Source organism: Podarcis melisellensis (genome assembly GCF_964234715.1).
Source record: "Podarcis melisellensis genome assembly, chromosome: 13".
NCBI classification, from domain to species: Eukaryota; Metazoa; Chordata; class Lepidosauria; order Squamata; family Lacertidae; genus Podarcis; species Podarcis melisellensis.
The window spans coordinates 9,991,259-10,012,148 of record NC_138545.1 but is presented as its reverse complement, the minus strand read 5'-3'; positions in this window follow the sequence as shown (position 1 = coordinate 10,012,148).

Genomic DNA, 20,890 nt, shown 5'->3' with positions numbered 1-20,890 from the left:
GCAGGGCCGCCTCATTCAGTGGGAGCGTCGTCGCCGGTCTTATCGTCATCTACTGATGATGGGGGAGAAGGATTGGCAGCTGGGGGTGGGGAGAATGAATCCCAGTTGACCCAGCAACATTTCTTACCTGCTGCTCGCGGTAGGGCACGGAGGTCACGTTATGCCTCCCGGAGAGCTTCTGGGAGAAGGGCCCATTCGGTGCCTTCTCCCAGACGGGGTGGGGTTGTGCTGCCTCCGGTGAATGCAGCGTCTGTTTCTGGCCTCTCACGTGTTGTTTCTTCTCCGTCAGCCCCAGGTCCTTCGAGCCAAATCATGATTCTGAGTCTTCTATTGAGGACAGCTTACCAGTTCCGACCAGGAAGTCTTCGGGCGGAAGGCGTCGCCGCAGGAGATCTTCCCGAAGGCATGCCAAGCGAAGGAAGGATGACTCTTCTACCTCCTTTACCGGTACGTCATCTTCCAGTTCTGACGATGAGGCAGGTAGTGCGCTGGAACTTTACTGGGGCTTTGGAGAAGCGGATTCGGGGCTTCCTAAGTGGGCTTGGGAGCGTAGGTCCAATACACATCGGGCCAGATATGGCGCCGTTCAAGAGTGTAGGGACGGCGTTTTGGTACCTGACATTAAGGTCTCCACCAATTCCGCCAGAGACGTCATTCCTGGGCTGCATTTGCCTTCCAAATTGCAGTCTAGGATATTAAATGGCCGTTATGTGGATATGTTTAAGTTAGCTCCGCCTTCGGAAGACCTGGAGAGAGGTGCCCCCTCCAAAAAACGCCCTGCTGCTTCCGCTACAGACAGAACTTTCGAACTTTGGCTCGATTGTTTCCAGATCTTTGCTGGAGTGATCATGGCGGCTTATCCTAGGAGATCTCTTCATTTAATGGTTTATTTATCCATTGTTCGCTTTGCATTCACCAAAGCTGGGGAAAAAGCTGCGTTGAAGTACGATGAGAACTTCAGGCGCCGTGCGGCCAGGATTCCCTCGGCACGCTGGGATCGTAAGGATCTTGACGTGTGGACCACCTACGTGGCCCCACTCATAGATTAAAAAGGTGCCGGAGCAGCAAAAGACCAAGTTAGGGGCTTTTAAATCCGGCCATTGCTTGTTGTGCTGGGACTTTAACAAAGGCTCCTGCCAGCGACCGGGGTGCAAGTTTGCTCACATGTGTGAGAGGTGCAATGGCCTGCATCCTGCTTCCTCGTGTTTTGCAGGTCGGCGGCCCTTTCGTGGTGGAAAAGGGGGTTCTCAGCAACCCCCCAAGCCCACCCCTCCCGCCTTGACCTCAGGAACGGGAAAATAGCACATTGACCTCATTAGCTTTTACTCCTGTTCGCCTGCAGGTTTTGAAGTTTTGGTTGCAGTCTTACCCCAATAGGGATGCTGCATGTTATTTGAGTAACGGTTTTTCATTTGGTTTTAGGATTCCGGTAGCCATGCCCCCTGTGGCACGGAATCCCGCTAATCAAAAATCAGTTTGTGAGCTGCCTCAGATTGCTCGCAAGAAGATTGCAAAAGAGGTGGCCATGCAGCGTATGGCTGGTCCTTTTGACACCCCCCTTTTCCTAATTTGCATGTATCCCCATTGGGTATCGTGCCGAAGAAAGCGCCAGGTGAATTTCGTTTGATTCATAATTTGTCACATCCCATGGGCACGTCAGTCAATGACGTTATTCCTTCAGAGCTTTGCTCTGTGAAGTACGCATCTCTTGATCAGGCGATCAAGATGATCCGGAAATTTGGCAAGGCTGCCTTACTGGCAAAATGCGATATTGAATCAGCCTTTCGCCTTCTGCCAATTCACCCAGAAGATTTTTGGCTGATGGGTTTTCAGTTTGAGGGCAAGTATTATTTTGACAAAGCTATGCCCATGGGATGTTCAATTGCTTGTGCCGCCTTCGAATCATTTAGTACCTTTTTGGAGTGGGCCCTCAAGTCTGACTGGTCTGGGCGGAGTCACTCATTATTTGGATGATTTTTTACTGGCCTCGGCCTGTGACACTGGTGAGTGCGCGGTGCTGCTGCAAGCATTCGCCGACCTCACCCAGGAGCTGGGAGTTCCGCTGGCCACGGACAAGACCGAGGGTCCTTCAACTAGGCTTACTTACCTGGGTATCCTTTTGGATACGGTTTCTCAAACTTCCAGCTTGCCAAGTGACAAGCTGTTAGCCTTGAAGAAGGTGATAGAGGAATTACTTCCTCTGAGGAAGGTGTCTCTTAGGCAGCTACAGTCACTATTGGGACACTTGAATTTTGCCTGTAAGGTGGTGGCGCCAGGGCGCCCCTTTTGTTCTCGCCTGGCCCGGCTCACGTCAGGGTTGAAGGCCCCGCATCATAGGGTGCGCCTTTCTAGTGAGGTAAGGGCCGACCTGTCCATTTGGTTGGAATTCCTTGAGGAATTCAATGGGGTTTCATTATGGCAAGACACACTGAATTTGCATAATGACTTTCAGGTGCAGTCAGATGCTGCGGGTTCCCTTGGCTTTGGGCTCTATTGGAAAGGTCGTTGGTGTGCAGAGCGTTGGCCGTTGGAATGGCAGGGGGAATGGCAGGGGGGAGAGATTACGAGTTTTTTCCCATTGCAGTGGCAGTGCATTTGTGGGTCGAGGAGTTCAGGAACCGTCGTGTCTGCTTCTGGACTGATAACCAGGCTGTGGTGACAGTGTTGGCCAAGCTGTCGTCACGCTCCCCCTGGGTGTCGGCTCTTTTGAGGGCTTTTGTGTTGCACTGTTTACGTTTTAATATAGTCTTTTCAGCTTGTTTTATTCCCGGGGTGTCTAACGAAATTGCTGATGCTCTGTCCCGTTTTCAGATGGAGCGGTTCAGACTCCTGGTTCCAGAGGCTCGGATACGTCCGGAATATTTCCCGGAACATCTCTGGAACCTTGGCAGCAATTAGTTTTGCAGGGAGTAGCGGCATCGGTATCCCCCTCTACCCTAAGATCATACACAAAAGTATGGGACGATTTTGTAGCATTTATGCGGCAGTCTGCTGGCGTAGGGAGTGGGGTTCCACCCACATCTTCGCAGGTGCTGAAATATTTAGCACATTTATTTCAATTGGGCAGGGCAGCTAGGACGATTCGGATGCAAGCTGCCGCTATAGCATTTTTCTGCAAGGTATTCTTCGATAAGGATCCTTGTGCAAAATTTATTGTTCGCAAAGCCCTGGAAGGTTGGAGTAGACTCTGTCCTTCCCAGCCAGGAAATCGACAGCCCATATCTTTTGACATGTTGTGCGAAATGCGCAAAAAGCTACGGGTGGTATGTTGGTCCGGGTATGAGGCTCGCCTTTTCTCGGCTGCCTTCTCGATTGCCTTTTTTGGTGCCCTAAGAGTGGGAGAAATAGTGGTGGAAAGTCATAAGGATGGCCGTATTCAAGGTCTTTTGATACAGGATGTGCAGTTGTCTACTGACGAACTACAAATCACTATTAGGCATTCTAAGACTGATCAAAAAGGTAGAGGTGCCCTCATTAGGCTCCCGGCTACGGGTGAAGCGGGCCCTTGCCCTGTAAAGGATGTCAGGAGGTACCTGGCTTTGCGCACCCACGGGGATGGGCCTTTGCTTAAGCATGAGGATGGGTCCCCCCTTTCTAGGCAACAGTTTGCGAAGGTAATGCGTAAAGCAATTCTGGCGGGTGGCGGCATGCCAACTGACTTTGCTCCCCACTCATTCAGGATTGGGCTGCCACAACGGCAGCACACTGGGGTTTGTCAGCAGCCAGAATAAAGGATTTGGGCCGCTGGAAATCGGACGTGTTCCGAAGTTATATTCGCTAGCTGGGTTCTGATATTGTTTTGTTTACCCATCTCAGGTTTAGCGGCTGTACGCATATGGATGGTGGGACACAGCATCGTCCACTGGGCTGGTGTCGCAGCACGGCAGTCGGGATTGGGTCCAGGTCTCGGCCTTCCTCGGCATATTCAGCTGTCTTGGCTGTCCAGAAGGGGAATGCGCTGGTCGGAGCTCCTGCCTCGGATTCGGAGGCAGTTGCTGTGGGAAGGTCCCCCATCAGCCATTGTGGTGCAGCTGGGCGAGAATGACCTGGCTACTATGGACTGTTTTTCCCTGTGTGCTGCAATTTTGTTGGACTTGGAGATGCTGCAGGCAATGGTGCCAACAGCTAAGATTTTTTGGTCCAGGCTGCTACAGAGGCGTGCTTGGAGGGGCAGTCGTTGCCCAGCCGCCACGGAGAGAGCCAGGAAACGCATTAACTCCGCAGTGTCGAAAAAGATCGCGGAGCTGGGCGGAGATGTGATTTTTCATACTGAGATTTCTTCTCAGAAGCCATCCTTTTTCCGAGTTGATGGCGTGCACCTCTCTGCTTCGGGTAATGAGGCATGGCTAGGTGCGGTGGTGTCCAAGCTGAGGTCTTGGCTGGGGCTGTGAGTGGTTTGGCGGTGAGCTGGAGTGCTCCTTGGCGGTTAGGCATTGGTTAATTGGTTCTTGGAGGGGTAAGTGCCTATCCCTCCAAATGATGCGGAAAGGGAATTCCGTTAAAGGAATCCAGGGGCTTGCCATTCTTTCGTCCTTGTCCGTGGTGCCGGACTTGGGCCGTGCAAGCCCCACCGGAACATGAGGGTGAGAAGTGTTGGACTGATTCCCGGCCTCATTTCTCTCCCAATACTTGTTTCCCATGCTGGCTTCCGGTGGTGTCCGGAAGGGACCAGCTCTGTCCTTGGGGGGCAAGGACAGATAGTCAAACCAATGCCTAAGCAACCACTCACATTTTTTGTATTGAAATAAAGTTGTGGCCAAAATTATGCCAAAAACCTAAACAAAAATTGAAGTGTGAAGTGTGAATTTTTGGGGGGTGGCACTGTGGGACTCAACACGCAATCAGCAGGAAGAAATCTGTGGTTCCCAGGAAGAAATAGAAAAACAATTGACTTATACATCCAGCATACGAGATTGTTTTCCTGCCAGTTGGAAAGTTGAACAACACTTTAGGGATGGCAGCAGTGGGTGTGTCCAATTTCCAAGATGGTACAATTCTGAAGGCATTGGCAGAATACCTGTGAATGTAATTTGGTTTATTTTATTTTTGCTTTAATGGCTATCCCACTTGTCCTCCAACCCCGATGCCGTATATAGTTCTGCCTTCTCTATTTCATCCATACAACCATTCTCTGAGGTAGGTAAAGCTGATACATTTTGAATGGCTCAATTTCATCCAGTGAGCCTCGAGACTGAGCAAGGATTTGAGCCCTCATCTCCCAGATCCTAGTCCAAAAAATGTCAAAGAAAAATGAAAAGTCCATTACAAACTTATAAGTCTGAAGGAAGAGGAAATCACACTAGTTCACTGTCCAATAATCAGCTTCCTGCTTTATTGGGTCAACTGGAATGTTTCTAGGAGTCATATCAGAGCCCGGAACCAATGGAAGCACACAGTACTTGCCTCTGTGGCATGGCTGGGCCAAGGCCTAGTTGCTTGCCTCTCTTTCCCTTCATTTCAGAACCATTGAACCACAGCTGTCAGAAGGAAGCACTGCTCATTCCTATGGAGTTAACTCCTCAAACATCTGACCTGGTAAGGTGGAGCTGAGCATAGCCTCTCTGTCATTTACCAGAAGAGGAAGAGCAAGGTGGCAGTCAGGTCACGGCTGCATGTGTGAAATGGCAGGAGAGCTCTATTGACCCTGATGGTGGGGCCCCACAGCCCCACCATCATCACCTGCCCTCCCTCCTGGTATGTGGCAGTGATCTCACTGTTGCAATCTGCCCCACTGGATGAACCACTCATGGCTCCTTTTCAGGAAACCGTCCATTGAATTACAATCTTTCTGACCTTCATACATTGGATAATATATTCTGTGTCCTTTGCCTCAGGTGTATGTTCCTGTATGCAGATCATGGATTACCAATAAGATGCCCCTCAGAAGTTGTCAGACTACAAATCCCATCAGCCTCAGCATGTATAGCTAGTGGTCAGGGACAGCAGTATCAACAGTCCAACTTCATGTGGAGGGCACCGTTTTGCCTACCACTGATGTATATAGTCCACACCTGCCCACTTTTGTGGACTCCCGTGTTGGGGTGGGGGCTGTCCTGATAGGTTCCTGCACTTTAGAACTGACCACTTCACCACTGTCTACATGCTGGTCTATGAGAAGGAGACCTGGTATTCATTCAGTTGTTTTCTGATTTCCTGGTATCAACCAAGGTTACTAGAGGTCAACATCATCATCATTATTATTTTAAAAAAAGTTTAAGAAGTTTGTTCCTAGCAATCATTCCCTAGAGAATTAATTACCCTAAAGTGAGAGGCAAGTTTTGATCCTTGGAAGCATCTCAACTTAGATGGTTAAATTTTTAAGAAGTTAATAAGTAGACTGGAGCTTGGGAACTAATCAGCTGTTTAAAAAAGTTTTGAAATTAATTATCTGCCAAGTTTCTAGCAATGCTCTATGAAAAGGCCTATGAGAACTAGATTTTTAAAAGTCATGTGTAAAAGAGTAATTTAACATCAGTGTAAAAAGACATACTGTATATTTAAAATCAACATGCTTTTGACAAAGGTCCTCCTTATGACAGGTAGAATGTCATGTTTAGAGTTTCACAACCACTTCCAGCTCTGTCAAAATCACTCTTATGGTAAATTTTTCTGTGCACAAAAAATAAAAATAATTTTTTTGTTTGTTTAAATTCCCACCACTTGCCCACACTCTCAGTTCCTAACAATTGCCCTCAGTTATGCCAACCGGTCAAATCTGGGTGGCTGTAAGGGACTCTGATCTGCTAGAATCAACTAAGGTTGCTTAAGTCCCCTAACTTAAACATCAATGTAAAATGATATACCTTTTAAATCAGCACTCCTTTGCAAAACTGTTGTCATTTGTATTCATTTCTGAAAAAAGCAGCTCTCTTTAGAAATGAACAAACACTTTCCACTTTGACAAAATCACTTTAATGACAACCTTTTCAGTATTCTGGAGAAAAGTAAAATTAAAATTAAACACCACTTGTTGGCACCCTCAGTTCCCTACCTTTGCTCTCAGTGATACCAGATCTGGGTGAGTGCACATTTAGATACTTATAAAGTACTTTTGGAAAGCATTCAAGGAATGAGAGGAGAGGAGAGATGGGCTACAAGTAAAAGTTAGCATCCATTGATGGCAGTCAGGCCACTGCAAGCATGAAGAACTGGAAAACAGCTGTTTCAGAAGACTGGAACACTCACCATAAAACTGTAAACTCCACTGTAAGGAAGTGTACAGTTCATTTAAATAAATTAATTATCTGCAAAGCATTTCTTTGGGAGAAAGGTGTGTAGAAAATGGACCCATTTTTAATCACTGCAGACCGTCACTTAAACAGGCAAAGGAGAGAGGTGATGCCTATAGGCAGAGCAAGGGTAGCTAACCTGTGGTCCTACCAAAGTTAACCACCACTGATCTTCTAAAAGGGTCCTTGGGCAACATATATAACATATATTCTAGTTGTTTTCTTGCTTTGCTCAACATGCTGACAGGTGTAGTGTGTATGTTTTTATATGTATAAATAACAATTGGGGACTTCCTGTACTTGGCCAATTGTCTCATGTCCTTAGTTATGGATGCAACACATTCCACTGTGGGGGGCAGCGAGGGCTGAGTGGTAAAGCATCTGATTTGCATGCAGAAAGTCCTGGGTTCAATTGCTACCAACTTCAGATAGGCCTGGGAAAGACTGGAATAATCATCAGCTCCTAACCTGGAGATTGAATTTGGGACCCTCTGAGTCTGGCAATGGCTGCTGGGAGCTGTGGTCCAAACATGTGGAGAGCATGGGTTGGAGAAGGCTAATCTATGCAAATTAAAACAGCTTTGTTCCACTTAAGATTGAACGTCCTCCTCCCAAGAGACCTTTAAATAAAGCTTATCACTAGTATTCTATGGAGAAGATGATGGAAGACAGCCAGCCATGATAAGATTTAAGTGACACAGGAACTCTATATTATAGATCTGGTGCTGAAAGCTGCATCATACCAAGGTGAGGCATATTATAGCACATTATACTGCTTTGCTTTATAAAGGTATTCAGAATTTTCTTATTTTCATTATGGGCAAACACGTCAATTATTCCTATTTCTGAGAGAGATATCTAGGATAGTATCAGTGCCAAGCTATATGATTAAGTAGTTATTGGCAATGATGCCCACCTGAGAGGTGCCAGAGTTTTGATGAACTTTGGCTGACAAGGACCCTCGTACCTACAGGACCATCTCTCCTGGTATGTCCCACAGAGGACCTTTCAGTCTTCAAATAAAAGCATCTTGGAGATGCCCGGCCACAGGGAGGTTAGGCTGGCCTTGACCAGAGCCAGGGCTTTTTCGGCCATGGCCCATATCTGGTGGAATGCTCTGTCACAAGAGACTAGGGCCCTGCCGGACTTGATTATACTGCTTTGCTTTATAAAGGTATTCAGAGTTTTGTTTTATTTTCATTATGGGCAAACACATCAATTATTCCTGTTTCTGAGAGAGATATCTAGGGTAGTATCAGTGCCAAGCTATATGATTAAATAGTTAACTGGTACAAAATTTTGGCAAATCATCAAGTCTTCATGAAAAAAATTCTCCTAATGTGCACATTTCTTCCTAATCTACATGTTTTTTTAAAAACAATTTATCATAATATAATGAAGTCTGTCATGGGTCTCTCTGATGTCTACATCATTGCCACCATCTTGCAGATGTACTCCATAAAAGGTCAGCAAAAGACGTTTCCAACCTGCGCTTCTCACAGCAGAACCACATCTATCTTTTATGGCAGTGCAATATTCAGGTACTCCTTGCCCAGCCAGGGATCATGTTGGTATGTCCAGAAGGGAGTTGCAGTACTTACTGGAGTGGTTACACCATTTCTGAACCCTTTTATAGTCTAAGGCAGTGTTTCCCAACCTTGTGCCTCCAGCTGTTTTTGAACTACAACTCCCATCATCCGTGACTAGCAAGACCAGTGGCAAGGGATGATGGGAATTGTAGTCCAAAAACAGCTGGAGGCACAAGGTTGGGAAACACTGGTCTAAGGAATGAGAAGGTCAATGAAGCCTTCAAAGACTATCTGAAGAGGAGGAGGAGGAGGAGGAGGAGAAGAGGAGGAGGAGTTTGGATTTGATATCCCGCCTTTCACTCCCTCTAAGGCGTCTCAAAGCGGCTAACAATCTCCTTTCCCTTCCTCCCCCACAACAAACACTCTGTGAGGTGAGTGGGGCTGAGAGACTTCAAAGAAGTGTGACTGGCCCAAGGTCACCCAGCAGCTGCATGTGGAGGAGCGGAGATGCGAACCCGGTTCCCCAGATTACGAGACTACCACTCTTAACCACTACACCACACTGGCTCTGAACGCGTGTGGTCTTTTTTTACATAGTGGCTGGCAAATTAGGGAGGCTATAGGGTGGTGAATTAGTGGCAGCAATTTTTATAATATGATGGCCCTTTCCTTTGGTACAAAGATACCGATCCCATCTTCCAACTGGCAATATCAAGGCAACCTACAACCTGTTATATGCCTACAGGAAAGCTGTATGTAGGACCTGAGTGCAGCAGCACCCAGAAAGCAGAATGGTGGCTAAAAATTTCCTCTCTCCCCTTTCAACTTATTTCTTTTACAACCCCCCCCCCCAAAAAAAAGCATTTTTATGGCAGAAATCCTTAGCAATTTGGAATGGAATAGTAAACCTGCCATCCACCCAACATGCCTTTACCTACCCTAAAAAGTCACTCATAAATCCTGCCTTTTCTGGGGAACAACTGATCTCATGAACAGGTATGTGTCCAGCCCTGTATAAATATCAGGAATACACACATTTAACTGCATAATAAGGGATTTATCAGTGTGTGAGAGCATATCTATATATCTGTGTTTATTTGTTTGGCAGGACTATTATTTTTAAAGGATCAAATTGCTGTAGAAACAGAATTAAGGCATGTGAATGAGATGTGAGCCAAAATCCTATTTCGATTACATATAGTACATCTATAATACTCCCCTTCCCCCCAAAAAAACACACCCTCAGATTGAAGGGGGAAGACTTGAGGGGTGAATGCCAGCTATGCTCTTTTGAAGGAAGACAGCTGAAGGCAGCCTTGTATCAGGAAATTTTTAATGTCTGATGTTTTACAATATTTATATATGCTGTAAGTGACCCAGAGTGGCTGGGGAAACCCAGCCAGATGGGTGGGGTATAATTTTTTTTTTTTGTTATTATTATTGTTACTATTACTATTTATAGCAGAATTTGACCACTTTTGCCATTATATTCATAGTATTCCCCCCTTTCCGCCTGTGGTCCTTTAGGCACTGTGGCTGGACTCCAATTACACACTTTTTGAAATTTTAGAGCTCTCTCACAGCCATTTTGGGCAGGAAGGCTTCTATGAACTCTGACTTCAAGCCACAAACGCCATACATGGTAATTTTCTGATCTGAGCTCCGTGATGGTTAGCAAAGCTGTTGTAGCAATTTCCTGCCACAATCCCTTTGGCTCAGCTTGTGATTTTGGTAATCCAACCATTGTCACAGTGAAGTCAGACTCTCTTTCAGGGCAGAGGCAGTCACAATACAATGGACTTGGTGAGATGAGGTATTACGGAGCATAAGGCAAAGGGCATGATGTCACCTTCCCTCCAGCTACAGAAACTGTCTATACTGTGGCATCTGACACTTACATCAACACTGGTGACACAGTGAAGTCCTCTGCCAAACTTTAGCTGAAGGAATATATGGCAGGGCTTGTGGTGTCCACAACTCTGTCCTCAACACTGCAGTAATACAGTTCATCTTCTGTTCCATAAGGTACGTAACTGCATCACTCAGCCTAAGTTAGGACCGACCATGATGATGTGCAAATTCAGTAACTGTCTTTCTCACAAACACTGTTATTAAGTCTTCATTAAGTGGAAGTACTAACCATTTGTGAAAATGTCAATTACCAATAAATATTGGTGGTCCCAATTAATTTCTTTGTAGATACGTTGTCAGACAAGGACTTTGCAAGTGATCAGTTCAGTGTTTGCATGTGTGCTTGACTCTTTGCATGTTATGTTATTCATGTACATCGTTTAATTTCTGGGAGTTAAGAATAGGACTAGGATAAATTGTGTTTGCTGTACCCGTATTTTATACAGTTTGTATATGATGTTTGTTTGTTAATGTGTGGTGTGATATGCCTAATAAAGGATTTTGAATTGAATTGACTCTTTGCATGTGTGCTTTGGATAAAAATGGCACTTGTAAATGGACATTTCCCCCCTATCTTTGCAGGTATGGTCAGTTGAATCCAGTTGTGTGAATTTCCACAGATTATTTAGCTCAGCTGGAAGAGCATGAGACTCTTAATGTTAGGGTCTTGGGTTCAGGTCAAACACTGGGCAAAAGGATTCTTGCATTGCAGGTGTTTTGACTAGATGATGACTAGATGACTAGATGACCCTTGTGGTCCCTTTCATATGACTCCGATTCTGAGTCAATGTATGAAACAGGAGGCTGAACTATATGATTCTGTGGTCTGATCCAGGCAGGCTTGGCTGAACTTCATAATGATATTGTTAATGATAATAATGCTAATTATCTATACTCATCTTTTGCCAGAAGCTAAGTCAAGACAAAACTTTATGGAGAACCAAACAAAGATAAATGAATTTCTACTGCTGGGATTCACTGAGAATGGCAAACTAGAGATATTTTTCTTTGTCCTTTTCTTAATCATGTACCTGATGGCTGTAATGGGAAACATGATGATTATCACCATCACTCTCATGGATTTCCGCCTCAGGACACCCATGTATTTCTTCCTCCGGAATTATGCCATCTTGGAAATTGGATACACCACTGCTGCCATCCCAAAGGCGTTGTTCAACCTTGCATCTGGCAGGAAAACAATCTCGTATGCTGGATGTATAAGCCAATTGTTTTTCTACTTCTTCCTGGGCACCACAGACTTCTTCCTGCTGACTGTGATGTCCTTTGACCGATATGTGGCCATCTGCAACCCCCTAAGGTACACCACCATCATGAACGAGAAGTTCTGCACACTTTTGGTGCTCTTCTCTTGGATAGGGTCGCTTGCTGTGATTTTGGCTCAAACTCTGCTATATGTTCAATTTCCTATTTGTGGCTCCAACATCATTGACCATTTCTTCTGCGACAGCAAAGCATTACTCCATCTTCTCTGTGGTGACACACATTTCCTACAGCTCTCCAGCTTTATTCTTTCGGTGTTTACGCTACTGGGGACTTTAGCTATCACCGTTGTGTCCTATGTGAATATAATCTCAACTGTTCTCCACATCCCAAGTGCTGCAGGGAGGCAGAAGGCCTTTTCCACCTGTGCTTCCCACATCACCATTGTCACTGTCACCTATGGAAGCTGCATCTCTATGTACGTCACACCTGAGCGGGATGGTGGGCAAAACTTCAACAAGGTTGTGGCCATTCTTAACAATGTGGTTTGTCCTCTAATGACCCCCTTTGTGTACAGCCTGAGGAACAGGCAGGTCCAAGATGCTTTGAAAACTGCTTTTGCCTGCAAGCATGTATTTAATAAAATGCAGAGAAACTCATGCAGTTTGAAATGATGGAAGGAAGGGAGAGTTATGAACTGGTTGAAATAGACCCATGATACTTCTTATGGTGTTTCAGAAGCCGAAATAAATAGTTTTCTCATTAAAACAAAAACCTGTGAATTATCACCAGATCCTTATTTCATAGTCAGAAAATCATAGAACCATAGTTTTAGGCAGTGTTATTTTTCTATAAAAATTAATGCCAGAACTCACCATGAACCTCTCCCTTGCTCTCTTATAATGGCAATGGTGCCCACCTGAGAGGTGCCAGAACTGAGTTTTGATGAACTTTGGCTGACAAGGACCCTCGTACCTACGCGACCACCTCTCCTGGCATGTCCCACAGAGGACCTTTCAGTCTTCAAATAAAAACATCTTGGAGATCCCGGGCCACAGGGAGGTTAGGCTGGCCTCGACCAGAGCCAGGGCTTTTCGGCCATGGCCCATATCTGGTGGAATGCTCTGTCACAACAGACTTGACATCTTTCTGCAGGGCCTGCAAGAAGGAGCTGTACCACCAGGCCTTTGGCCAAGGCACAGTCTATCCCCCTCTCTCCTTCTGTAATCCTCATAGAACTCTAACCCAATGGTTGCCATTAATTTGATTCTGAATTCATTTTAGAATGTATTTTAATTAATTGACTATGTGATTTTATGTACACTGTACTATTTTTACTTGTTGTTACCCACTCTGAGCCCAGCTTTGGCTTAAGCTTTTTGTGGAAATTGTGTTTTTATTCCTTTCACACATACCAATCATTGTATCTTTTTCAAGGAAGAACTTTTTACTGTAGAAGATTAAATACGGTAACCCTTTAAGTGCCACTAGGGGGCAGCAAATATAAGCAAACGCTATGCAGTTTTGTCAGCACAACAACCACCTGAGGCAGGAAGCCTGTGCCCCTGTTCATATATTCTGCCAGGGTGGTTACAAGTCCCTGGTCACACCCATACCATACATTTAATGCACTCCTATAGCACTTTAAAAACTATGGCTTTCCTCAAAGATTTCTGGGACCTGCAGTTTACTAAGGGTGCTGGGAATTGCAGCTCTGCAAAGGTTTTACTAGCAACCCTCATGCAACCTCCGTTCTGGGCTTCTGGTTGGAATACCCTATTGTGAAAAGTCCAATTTGTGAGAGAAACAAATCACATAAAATGGGTCACCATGTGCTTCTAATGCATACACATTTTTGCCAGCATCTACACAACATTGTTGGCATTCAGAATCCCCCACCCCCATTCAATCTGGATTTACCTTTTCAGGGGGAATTCTAATAAACCACACACAAACACACTTGCAATATCTGAACAACTCCTTTTGCAATACTAAGAGTTGTCTTCAAAGTTGGTCCTACTCAGAGTAGACCCATTGAAATTAATATAGCTGCCAATGTAGACCAATTAATTTCAGGGTAGAACTTAGTTGGCTACAGCCCTAAGCTCACATCCGCAGGAACCCAAAAGAGGCTCCTATCAGGTATCCTGGTGAAAAAATAGTAAAAATGGCTGATCTGTTGCTAGATATGGTTGCTTGTTACAATCTGCTTCATTGGGTCAACGCTGGAGAAACTTGATGAGCCTTTCTCCCTCTCATAGTTTTCTCATGAAATCTGCCAGTGATAGCTACTGTGTGAAAAATCAGCTATGGATGGGGAAAAGGCACTGGGAGGATGCAAGAAAACCACTCTGATGTCATACCCTCCAAATTTTGGAGATCTGATACCAGGACGTGTGTCTTTTGGGATGCACTCCCAGGCAAGTCATGTGACCCATGCCTCACTCTACTCTGATAAAAGTGCTTTTTTGGGGGGTGAGACGGCGAGAGTTCGCAGCACGCAAAATGGCTGTTGTGATCTTGCATGGGGGGGGGGGTGTCCCATTTTTCCTGGGACACACAACCGGTATGTGATGTTCCGAAGGTAAATCTTAACGTGGAAAACCAGCTCCACAATCAAAATTTGATGAGGCCTAATTCAAACTGAACCTTCTGCTACAAACAACTTTGAGAGCAGCTAGCCTCTATTGAGTGCCTCAGCTTGTGCAGTCCTAACTGTGAACATAGGATGGAGCTGTGCCATTATGAAGATTGGGGGCAATTCAGAATTACTCCTTCCTTTGTGTTGTCCCCTTTTCCATCTTGAAAAGTGTGTGTGTGTGTGTGTGTGTGTGTGTGAGAGAGAGAGAGAGAGAGAGAGAGAGAGAGAGAGAGAGAGAGAGAGAGAGATATGAACTGGATTGGACTTTACTTTTGAATGTTTGGCCCAATTCTTCTTGTTACCTGGTGCAGTGGAGACCAAAGGCTTGGAGAGGCTCTTAGGTGACGTAGCTCCTGGGAAGAGGGATTGATTGTTAAGCCACTCTGAGAACTGTAGTCCAGAATGGGGAATAGGAGTCACCTAACAACTGTGGGTAAAACCTCAGCGCCTCGGACTTGCTGATCTCATGGTCGGTGGTTCGAATCCCCGGGTGAGCTCCCGTCGTTTGGTCCCAGTGCCTGCCAACCTAGCAGTTCGAAAGCACCCCCAGGTGCAAGAAGATAAATAGGGACCGCTTACCAGCGGAAAGGTAAATGGTGTTCCATGTGCTGCGCTGGCTCGCCAGATGCAGCTTGTCACGCTGGCCACGTGACCCGGCCTATAGAGTGAGATGAGCGCACAATCCTAGAGTCTGGCAAGACTGGCCCGTACGGGCAGGGATACCTTTACCTTTAACAACTCTCCTTGCCCTTAACAAGCTACAGTTCCCAGGATGCTTTTGGGGGAGCCATGACTGCTTAAAGTGGTATGATACTGTTTTAAATGCATAGTGCAGATGGGGTCTAAGTTAGGATCAGCACATCAAATCAAACATCCTAAAGCTCTTGATATGTGTACACACACACACACACACACACACATTATATATGTATAATTTTATAGCAGGAAAAAAAACCTGTTACTGCATTTACAGTGAGAGAAAAGTTAGCAAAATCCTTTTGATCATCTCCCTTGGCAGAAGTTTCAGACTGTAGAACACTTTAATTAATTCAATAAGTTTTGCAGGCCTTTGGGGGTATCCTGCAGAAATGTGAACAAAATTAATCTATAGGCATGGGACTTAATCAGGCAACAAGGTTTCGAAGAGTTAGTAGCAAACTTTTTGTTCTCTTGGTACATTAGGGGAAGCAGATAATGAGGTTGGTTTGGAAGGGGAAATCAATTAGCATTTGTTTTGCTAGCTGCACACTCATCAGAGAATGAGGCAGAAAAGTTTTGTGTGTGTTTGTTTGTTTTTAATTGAAAAGCAACAGACTTAGATTGTCCATCAAGAGTCAAGTGGTAAAGTGGAACATCAAACTAATTCATTTGTGATAAAAAGAATATACCCCCCCACAAACAAAACCCAATGATTTAACATTCACATAGGTAAAATCTTATTCTGTTTATTTTATTGTAAACATTATTGCATTTTATATCCCACATTTCCTCCAAGGAGCTCATTATTCTCCCCCTCCCCCTTTTATCCTCACAAGAATCCTGTGAAGCGGGTTTGAGGAAAAGAAAGTGACTGATCTAAAGTCTCCCAGTGATTTGGTCTTCCGGGTCCTAGTCTGGCCCTCTGACCACTGCACCACCCATTGGCCACTAGCCCATGACTACTAGCCAATGATAGCACTCACCATAATGACTGTATGCTATCTCCAGGACCAGAAGCATCATGCTTCTGAATACAGTAGTACCTCTAATTATGAACGTAATTCGCTCCGGAGGTCTGTTCTTAACCTGAAACTGTTCTTAACTATTGATGTGCTTTCACTAATGGGGCCTCTTGCTGCAGCTGTGCCGCCGGCACAAGATTTCCGTTCTAATCCTGAGGCAAAGTTCTCAACTCAAGGTAACTCTTCCAGGTTAGCGGATTCTGTAACCTGAAGCATTTGTAACATGAGGAGTTTGTAACTCAAGGTACCACTGTACCAGACATGGGGAGTCAACTCTGAGAGAGGAATCATGGGCTTCAGAAATGAGTTGACCACTGTGAGGAAGAGGAGGCTGGAACAGATGGACCTTTGGTTCTGATGCAGTGGAGCTCTTTTTGTGTTCTTATGAATTCTCAAACATTACTAGAGAGAAGGATGCTTAAGTCTTACTCACTGAAGGGCCTATTTTTTAAAAAAACAAAACAAAACAATGGATAGCATACTTCTCTAGCAAATAGCTGAAATTTGGTTCTTCACACATAGTGCAAGATACACATAATCCTCCTGAGGAAAGCTTATGATGAATATTGCTGTAAAAAAAAAAAAACACATTGGAGAGGTAAAGTCAGTAACCATGCAATGGGAAAGAGGAATTAATTGACCATAGGACCTGAGATTCCTAATCTGAAAACTGCCCAAGCCACGTGAGCAACTGAATGGCTACAATCCACAGGGAATATTTTCGCTTTCCACTGCAGGAGGCAATACACCTCTGATTCCCAGACACTGGGAATCACAACTGGGGAGCAGGGGTGCCCTACTTCTGCATCCAAGCCTTCCCCCCCCCCCCATAAAGGCTGCCTCGCTTGCTAGCTGTGGAGGGCGGAGCTGAACTCCTTCTCTTTCAGAGGCAATACTGCTGCCATCTGCTGCCTTTTCTCATTGACTTTGTGGGTGCCTGGCCCCCACAATTATATTATTGTGGGTGCCCAAGCACCCCTGGCTCCCTGGATTTGGCTCCTATGTTGAGGAGAGTGCTGTTGTACTCAGGTCCTGTTTGGCGGCTCCCTGTGGGCACTTGTTTGGTCACTAGGAGTACTGGGCTAGATGGGCCATTGACCTGGTCCATCAGGTCTCTTCTTATGTTCCTTTTCGTACATAGCAATAGTTCTCAGATTGGTGGGGGTGACAAAGCAAGGGTAGGTGACATAGACTTTACATGTATGGAATGGCAACTGCGTTTTCTATAAATACAAACACTGAAACACAGAAGTAACTTCCATGAATTCTGGTTATGGCCACTGTTTTGGGTGGCTTCAATAGTGTTTTAGACAAATCCATGGAGGATAAATTATATTAATGGCTGCTGGGTCAATAAGAGCCAAATTTCCAGAGCTAGTGTGCCTTCATTGTTATGTTCTTGTGGGTCTCCTTGAGCCAACTCATTGGCCATTGAGGAATGTAGAATGCTGGAGCAGATGGATATTTGGGCTTGATCCATCAGAGCTCTTATGTTCTCATAGAATCTGTCCAGGTTAGGGGAACTTCACCTTGCCATTGACCCACTTGCTCTGTGCACCCAGTGACAATGTTGTACAGATGCAACAGCTGACAGTGTACTGTAGAAGCAAAGGACTCACAAAAAGATATTAGATAACAGGAATGGAAAATATGAAAGGTGATCCTCCATTGAGAAGCATCAAAATTGAGCCTGCATTGGGCTAAATGACCTCCAAGATCCCTTCCAATATGTCAGTGTCTTGTATTTTTCACTAATCTGAAAATGTCATTAGCTTCAGTCTTTGTTTGCTCTCTAAAAATATGAGATCATCATCAACAACAGGTTTCTGCAATCTGCTTTACAAGATACCATTTTGAGGCTCTCGGGCTTATTTTCAGACCATGTGGTTGCCGTTCTGAAACAACCACCTGTGGTTCTACACCAGCTTCCACTTCATTTGAATGCTGAATGCCGGAAGAATGGTAGCAGCTGAAACTGAGAAGCTTTGAAGCGTGGCCACCCATGAATGTTCAGCAAAGTGGCAAACCCCCACCTAAACTTGCAGATGTCATCTGGCTTGTTTGGAGCACTGGATGTAATGACTTAATTTTAGAAAAACGCAAGGTAGCCCTCTTGATAGAGAATGCAGTGAAAAGCTACACTGAATCCAGAGAGGCAGGAGGGAGTTGGGGGTTTCAAAGAAAGACCTGCAGACATCTGGTCTAATTGCAAATGCACTCTATGTGGAGCTACCCTTGAAAACTGCCTGGAAGCTGCAGCTGGGGCAGAATGCTTCTGTTGGGGCTTTTCAGGAGAATGGGACAATTTATCACAGGTCCTTCAAGCAGTACACTTCTATGTACTAATGGGCCTATTAAAAGTTTCGATACTAGAGTTCAAAGCCCCAAATGGGTCAGGGCCCAAGTTCCCAGCCCTTGATGTACAAAGCCCCTAACAAGTTGGGTCCAGGATAGCTTTAGGACCACCTGAACCCTTCACTCAAACATATATCACTGAGATATGTTTAAGGAATACTGTTAACTGAATGTGGCATCCTTGAAAAACCGAGCATCTAGCATAGCTGGCCCAGCAATGCGGAATGTCTTCCTGATGGCAATCTTCCAGGCACCCTCATTTGATACTTCCAGGTGCCTTCTGAAGACATCCATGTGTCTACAGCTCTTTTGAGCTGCATGGATTCTATGTGAATGGCTGGTGCCTTCCAATTCCCTCCATTGCTTTTATATTGTTCTTATTGAGTTAATTATTTATTGCATTTATGTCCTATCTTCTTGTCCAAGGAGCTCAAAGCAGCTTACATAATCCTCATCCTCTTCATTTAATTCTCACAATAATCCTGAGAGGTAGGTTAAGCTGAGAGGAAGTGGCTAGCCCAAGGTCACCCAGTGAATTTCATGGATGAGTGGGGATTTGAACCCTGCTCTCTCATGTCCTAATCCAGCTCTCTAACTACTGCACAACATTGTCTCTTTTTATATTTGCCATACACCACTTAAATATTTTCTGTATGAGGTCGTGGTATATAAATATTTGTAAAAGTAAAAAGTAATACTCTCCAACCCCTACTTTGATATATACCAGTCTATTCTGTGTTGGTCAGACCACACCTGAAGTACCGTGTCCAGTTCTGGGTGCCACAATTTAAGGAGGATATTGATAAGCTTTAACATGTGCAGAGGAGGGCAACCAAGATGATCAAGGGTCTGGAAACCAAGCTTATGAGGAACGGTTAAAGGAGCTGGGACAAGAGGAGACAAAGAGGAGATACGACAGCCATCTTCCAATATCTTAAAGGGTTGTCACATGGAAGAGGGAACAATATTGTTTTCTCTTGTTAGAGAGGGTAGGACCTGAACCAATGGCTTCAAGTTAGAAGAAAGGAGATTCAGAATAAACATTAGGAAGAGCTTTCTGACAGTAAGAGCTATTTGACTGTAGAGCAGACTCCATCAGAAGGTGGTGGACTCTCCTTGGAGGTTTTTAAGCAAAGGTTGGATGGCCATCTGTCATGGATGTGTCATCTGAGATTCAGTTGAAGGTTGACATTGATGCTGAAATTCAGCATTGCCTGAGCTCTGCAAATGCAGCTTTCTCCTGACTGAAGTGCAGAGTGTTTGAGGACCGGGATATTCACAGGGAAACCGAACTGCTTGTTTACAAAGGTATTGTACTACCAACCTTACTGTATGCTTGTGAAACATGGACCACTTATAAACACCATCTCGTAAGATTCCATCAACAGTGTCTCCGAAAAATTTTACACGTCACTTTAGAAGACAGGTGAACTAATGCCAGTGTACTGGAAGAAGCAAAAATCACCAGTGTAGAAGCAAGGATTCTTCAACATCAACTTCATTGGATTGGCCATGTTGTGCAGATGCCTGGTTATTGTCTTCCAAAGCAACTACTCTATTCCGAACTTAAAAATGGAAAGCGTAATGCTGGTGGTCAACAAAAGAGGTTTAAAGACTCTCTCAAGGCAAATCTAAAAAAAGTAGTATAAACACTGACAACTGGGAAACACTGGCCTGTGAGTGCTCCAATTGGAGTATAGCCTTTACCAAAGGTTTCATGGGCTTTGAAGATGCTCGAACTCAGGATGAAAGGGAGAAATGAGCTTGGCAAACCCTCACCGTGATCCACTCCTGCCCGGAAGCCTATGTCCCCACTGTGGAAGGACGTGTGGATCTAGAATTAACCTCCACAGTCACTTACGGACTCATTGTTAAAACCGTGTTTACGAAAGACAATCTTACTCGACTATGAGTGATCACCAAAGAAGAAGAAGTTGAGATTTCTGCATTGCAGGGAATTGAACTTAGAGGACCATTTGAGGTCCCTTCCAACTCTACGTTTCTATCATTCTATCTGTAGGGGAGGCTAATGGACAGTGACTCACAACAGGGCCTTCTCCATGATCACACTACATTAATGGCACTCTGTTCCCAGGTAATGCATCTGTCTATTACACTAAGGCCTGTTTGTTTATCCAGCCCTTTAAGATGTGAATGTCTATTGCAATCTCAGCAGCTGCAGTTAGGATATATTCTGAATTTTTTTGTTTGTTTGTTTTGCTGCTTGCTGGCCTGGTCTCCCATGAGAGGAAAAGCAAGCTAAATATGAAATTCATGCTAGTT